This window comes from Octopus bimaculoides, chromosome 1, assembly GCF_001194135.2.
Source record: "Octopus bimaculoides isolate UCB-OBI-ISO-001 chromosome 1, ASM119413v2, whole genome shotgun sequence".
NCBI classification, from domain to species: Eukaryota; Metazoa; Mollusca; class Cephalopoda; order Octopoda; family Octopodidae; genus Octopus; species Octopus bimaculoides.
This window is the reverse complement of record NC_068981.1, coordinates 19754578-19761038: the sequence shown is the minus strand read 5'-3', so window position 1 is coordinate 19761038 and position 6461 is coordinate 19754578. Positions and strand designations below refer to the sequence as shown.

Here is a 6461-nt window from a genome sequence, read left to right as displayed (position 1 = left end):
CTGTACTACTGCCACCACTATCACCACTCATACAACGACAGCTTTAACCACTATCGCCACTACCACCACTATCACCACTACCACTTCTGTTATCACTATACTACCACGACCACGACCACCACTACTACTACTATTACCATCACCGTCACCAACAACACCACCACCAACAACACCAACACCAGCTCCACCCTCATACCACCATCATTAGTACCACCATCACTACTGTTGTCCCTATACCACCACCATCACCACTCCCACCAATACAATATAGACCTATCATCACCAATTCACGCCCCCGAAATTCTAGAAAGGGTTATTCCTGACATCCATAACCTCATGCACCCGCCTTTCTAAACTGCAGCACATATTCAGACCATTTACACTCACACGCAAACACACTACTCACAAACCCAACACAGAAATGCATGATGGCTTCATTACCATCAAAACTTCCCATGTCTACCATTCTAACTACCATCAACACTAGTAAAACTTTTGACTCCGTATCTTGCTATCCATTCATGTGCAAAAAAAAAATGCAAGCAAAAATATACAGCAAGAGTGACTGTGTGGTAAGTAGCTTGCTTACCAAACCACATGGTTCTGGGTTCAGTCCCACTGCGTGGCACCTTGGGCAAGTGTCTTCTACTGTAGCCTCGGGCCGACCAAAGCCTTGTGAGTGGATTTGGTAGACAGAAACTGAAAGAAGCCCGTCGTATATATGTATATATATATATATATATATGTGTGTGTGTGTGTGTGTGTGTGTGTGTGCGTGTGTGTGTGTATGTTTGTGTGTCTGTGTTTGTCCCCCCACCATCGCTTGACAACCGATGGTGGTATGTTTTTACGTCCCCGTGACATTAGCGGTTCGGCAAAAAGAGACCGATAGAATAAGTACTAGGCTTCCAAAGAATAAGTCCTGGGGTCGATTTGTTCGACTAAAGGCGGTGCTCCAGCATGGCCGCAGTCAAATGACTGAAACAAGTAAAAGAGTAAAATAGAGCTTAATTACAGACGCAAGCATGGCTGTGTGGATAAGAAGCTCGCTTTGCAGCCAGACGTTTTCGGGCTCAATCTAACTGCGCAGCACTCTGGGCAAGTGACTTTTACTATGGCCCTGGATCGACCAATGCCTTGTGAGTGAATTTCGTAGACGGAAACTCTATGGAAGCCCATCGTAAGTGTGTATTTGTGTTCGTCCTGCACCACCGATTGACAACCGGTGTTAGTTTGCTTATGTCATCGTGCATTGGTAGTTCGTCAAAAAAGACAGATGGAATAAGTGCCAGACGTAAAAACAAGTACTGGGGTTGATTTGTACGACTAAATCCTTCTTGGCAGCCCCCCCCCCCAGCATGGCCACAGTCTGATGACTACAGCAAGTAAAAGATAAAGAAACCCCTTTAAGAAAATGCTAAATGAACTACTTGCCAGTTCAGCCAAAGCATATGTAGTGTACTAGAACACTTTCAAAACTTGCAATTTCCCGGATGGAGTATCCGTTCTCCCATCTATTTTTGCAGGCTATACCCACTCAACTTTACCACCCTTCCACACGACATACAACCAGCTTTATACATAGATGACATCACATTCACGTCCTCTCACCATTCTGCAGACACTACTCCGCAACTACTTCAACCCTATGGAGGTCACCTAGAAAGTTTGGCTCCACGACAAAACTTAACGTAGCATCTACCAGATCCACTGTCTCCTCTTAGCACAAAACAAATACGATCGACCCTCACATTCAACAACATAAACATACCACACATGCTGAAGATAATTACGAGGCGTTACTCACGAATCCTCTGTAGCACATATTGAGTATATAGCAAAGAAAGCAAAACAATGCACAATGATACTTAGAGCAATCACAATACATTTGGCCACCAGAAAGAAACTGCAACAATGCTGTACAAACAATACATTATTTCAATCATGGGCTGTGCCAGTCCTGCCCCTGCTTGCGCCCCCAGTTCTCCACAATAAACTACAAAGAACATGTTAGGACATTACGTATCATAACAGGTTGTACACAGACCACACCCACGGACCACCTGCTCAACGAAACAATAATGCTAAAAATGAAGGGCCACCTGCACATGTAAGAGAGACATCGTTTGTTTCTGCAGCAACACTCTAAAACACTACTACAATATCCTAAAAGATACTTTTTTTCTACCACTGAAGCTTAAACAAACATAAGGAACACTACGAACACACTAAAATAATTGAAACATCAATAGCTGTACGGGTCTCAAACACTATGCTTGGATGTACGTCACTAACAGAACAACAACTCTTCTATTCTGTCTGAGTTTACTTTGCCCATCTCCATTTTGGTCATCACCAGAATCTAAAGGGTATATCGAAATAGATAGTGAGGTAGTAAAATCTTAAGCACGCCGGATAAAATGCTTAGCGGCGTTTCGTCTGTTTTTACGTTCTGAGTTCAAATTTCACTGAGGTCGACTTTTCCTTTCATCTTTTCGGGGACGATAAAATAAATACCAGTTGAACACTGTTATCGACTTATCCCCTCCTGCGAAATTTCTGGCTTTGTGCCAAATTTTGAAATCGATATATAGGGACAAAATATTATTTTTGATACTCCATATTATATTGATGAAATGACTTATGTGTAAATAATCTTTTAAATGTGATCAACATGTTGGCAGCAGTTTTTTGTGGTGTATTTAATATTGATTTCAAATTTTGGCACAAGGACAGCAAGTTGAGGGGAAGGAGTAAGCAGATTACATCGACACCAGTGCTCAACTCGTGCTTATTTTATTGACCCCCGAAACAACGAAAGGTAAAGTCGACTTTTGGCTTAATTTGAACTCAGAACATACAGACGGACGAAACGCCGCTAAGCAATTCGCCCGGTGTGCTAACGTTTCTGCCAAGTCGCCGCTTTATGTGGTGTATTTAATATTATTGAACTGTAGCAAGAGAAAAGGGGTGGGGTAGAAAAGTGTTAATTAAAAAAAAGGGGTTTGAGTTTAAAAAAAGTTTGAGAGACATGGCTGTATGGCTATGAAGATGGTTTCGAGTACACTGTCACTGCACAGAACCTTGGGCCGTTGTGTCTGTCCCCGCCACCGCTTAACAACTGATGCTGGTTAGTTTACATCACTATGACTTAGCAGTTCCACAAGAGAGATTAACAGAATAAATACCATACTCTAATAAATAAGTACCGGGGTCGATTTGTTCGGCTAAATCCCTTCAAGATTGTGGCCCAGCATGGCTGCAGTTCAATGACTGGAACAAATATGTTCAAAGATAAACCCTGGTTTAGAAAGTACAATGTCTGCTGAATATTGCACTGCACCTCATACATTTCATCCATTGTATGTTAGAATTGTTGTTGGCACTCCGTCGCTTACGACGGCAAGGGTTCCAGTTCATCCGATCAACGGAACAGCCTGCTCGTGAAATTAACGTGCAAGTGGCTGAGCACTCCACAGACACGTGTACCCTTAACGTAGTTCTCGGGGATATTCAGCGTTACACAGCGTGACAAGGCTGACCCTTTGAATTACAGGCACAACAGAAACAGGAAGTAAGAGTGAGAGAAAGTTGTGGTGAAAGAGTACAGCAGGGTTCGCCACCACCCTCTGCCGGAGCCTCGTGGAGCTTTTAGGTGTTTTCGCTCAATAAACACTCACAACGCCCGGTCTGGGAATCGAAACCGCGATCCTATGACCGCAAGTCCGCTGCCCTAACCACTGGGCTATTGCACCTTCACATATGTTAGAATATAAGTGTGGCTATCATTCAAATGGCGAAACGGGAAGCTGGATCGGTGGGAAGTGCCTCGTCAACCTGCAACCTGAGCGTCATAGGACTACTCAGTCAAGGCTAACTTGGAGATATACAAGAACAAACCAATAAGCAAGTTAGGAAGCCAGTGGATGGTCGTCCAAAGAGCTAGATATAGCAGCCAGATCTTCTTCAAACAGCGCTCTTCAACTTTAAAAGATTGAATCATAGTGGACAATGTCGTTCTGAATAAAAGAGAGGATAGTCATGATTGCGACGTCTTTGATCAAACGCTGACCCATTCGATCACGATGGATTTGTAAACGCCATCACCATAGGCACCAACATTACTACCGCTGCCATAGAGAGTGCCTTTATGTGAAAGGAAGTGTTCAGAGTGTATATATGAAGGGAAGTGTATATAGATTGTGTTGTCGGGAAGATCTTGAGAAACGAAACGTCAGAGTTAATACAACAAACTTCGGTACAGTGGTCAGTACCAGCAATATATGAGTGTGCTTATGTGTGTACATATATACCTGCATCTGCATATATGTACGTATATATACATGTATGCAAGAGGACGCTCGCGCGCGCGAAGCTTCTTCTCCAAGGCGCAGAAGTGGCTGTGTGGAAAGGAGGTTCCCTTCCAGCTGCATGGTTCGGGGTTCAGTTCCACTGCGTATCACCTTGCGCAGGTGTCATGTTCTATAGCCTCAGGCCAACTAAAGCCTTGTAAGTGGATTTGGTAGACCGAAACTGAAAGAAGATCGTCGTATGTGTGTGTGTGTGTGTGTGTGTATGTGTATGTGTGTGTGTGTGTGAGTGTCTTTCTGTTTGTGTTTGTGCCCGACCACCACCTGACGACCAGTGCTGCTTTGTTTACGTCTCCGTAACTTAGCGGTTTGATAAAATAAGTACCAGGCTTTAAAGAAAATAAATAAAAGTAGTGGGGTCGATTTCATTCCTGTTAAGCCAAATCCGAAAAATAGAGCAGTTTTCGGAAGAAGAGTCGAAATTCTTCTCGTATTTTGCCTAAAAATCTTAAATGTGAGTAGATACAGTATGTAGGTTATGTTTGTCCTTGCTTCAGGCCTCTCAAACGTCTGAGGATATCCAATAAAACTCTTTATTGATCGTATGATCACGTGAAAACAACTCATGAATGATATCTTTACATTTAAAATCGACAACCAATGTCACGGCGTTTCAGCAGCGACTCCGAGATGTTTTGCGCCTGTGTGTATGTGTGTGTGTGTGTGTTTGGTGGTGATGGTGTGTGTGTGGTGGTGGTTAATGATGATGGAGGAGTAGCAGTGTTGCAACACACAACGGCGACGTTTGGGATTGACGACATTTTGGATAGACGGCAATGAAGTGACACACGTCAGAAAGTTTTCATCAATATTCGAGCGATCAAACAGTTCTTGACTGACTCCAGTTCGGTTCTATTTTTGTCCGTCCGTTACTAAACGCGACACAATTTTGCCGCAACACTGTGTTTTTTTCTTTTTTTCCAATTTTTCTTTTTAAACCATATGAAACGAACTTTTACAGATGCCTGCTTCTTCGTAAATTTAACGGACAGTCAGGCAATTATTTCACGGATCAGGGCACGTTCTTTCGCAGTGTGATTGCAGTTGTCGTGGTAGATCGTCCAGAATTGGGATCGTCTTTGGTGAATGTCAGTCACGCGACCATTTCGCGGATCAGCGTAGATTATTTCGCAGGGTGATTGCAGTAGTTGTCATGATAGATCGTTCAGATTTAGTACTGCCGTCGGTGAATGGTTTCTTCGATTTCAAACGTTAGTATCACTCATGACATTGTGTACAGCTCAAAGTCTTCCCCCATAAGCTTGTCGCAACATGAAAGAAGTCTCCGCTTTGGTCTCCAATTTGAAATAGGGTTTCATACAAACACGTTGTTCTTGCAAATCTTTCATTGTTCATCATGCGACCAATTCCAAAGTGCACAAAACATACGTTCACGCTTGTAAATGTCGACTGATGGCTGACTAAGTGACCTGGTGTTATATGGCTATTAGTAAACTGATGATCAAGGTCAACCATACACAATACTATAGGCGTGAATTCGCTGCACCGGTTGTTTGGCGCTTTCATACCAATACACACAAAATGTACGCACACAATGTAACTGAAAGGGTACAAACAACAGTTATACATATGTACAAATATCTAGCTAGCTAGCTGGGTCACTACTTATCTATCTATCTATCTATCTATCTATCTATATATCTATCTATCTAGATGGATGGATGGATAGATAGATAGATAGATAGATAGATAGATAGATAGATAGATAGATAGATAGATAGATGTGCTGAGGATCAAGTTGACTGGGAGTACAATTTTCGTCTTGTCGGCTTGTTCAACTAGTAAAGGAATTTATCTTGTTTCTTTTTTATATGCAGGAGAGAAAGCTTCTCTCAAACTTTGTAGTGTGTATGATGAGCCTTACGATTTCTTTAAAATGTCAATGAAAAGAACCTGAATTATATTTTAGGAAGTAAACTAAGTTTAAATGAAAAAAGTTCAACTGTTTCCTTTATCTCAGTTTCTCAGTGTATGCGCGCGCACACAATACTCATATATATACATATATATATATACATACATATATATATATACACACTACACTCATACATACCTACATATATATATATA

General features: G+C 42.0%; 1 long non-coding RNA gene across 3 annotated transcripts in view; it reads left to right on the top strand.

Annotated features, from left to right (window-relative positions):
- Nucleotides 1-6461, top strand: part of LOC106873595 (uncharacterized) — a 93385-nt gene that overhangs the window by 15503 nt on the left and 71421 nt on the right. The gene's annotated exons all lie outside the window — the stretch shown is intronic.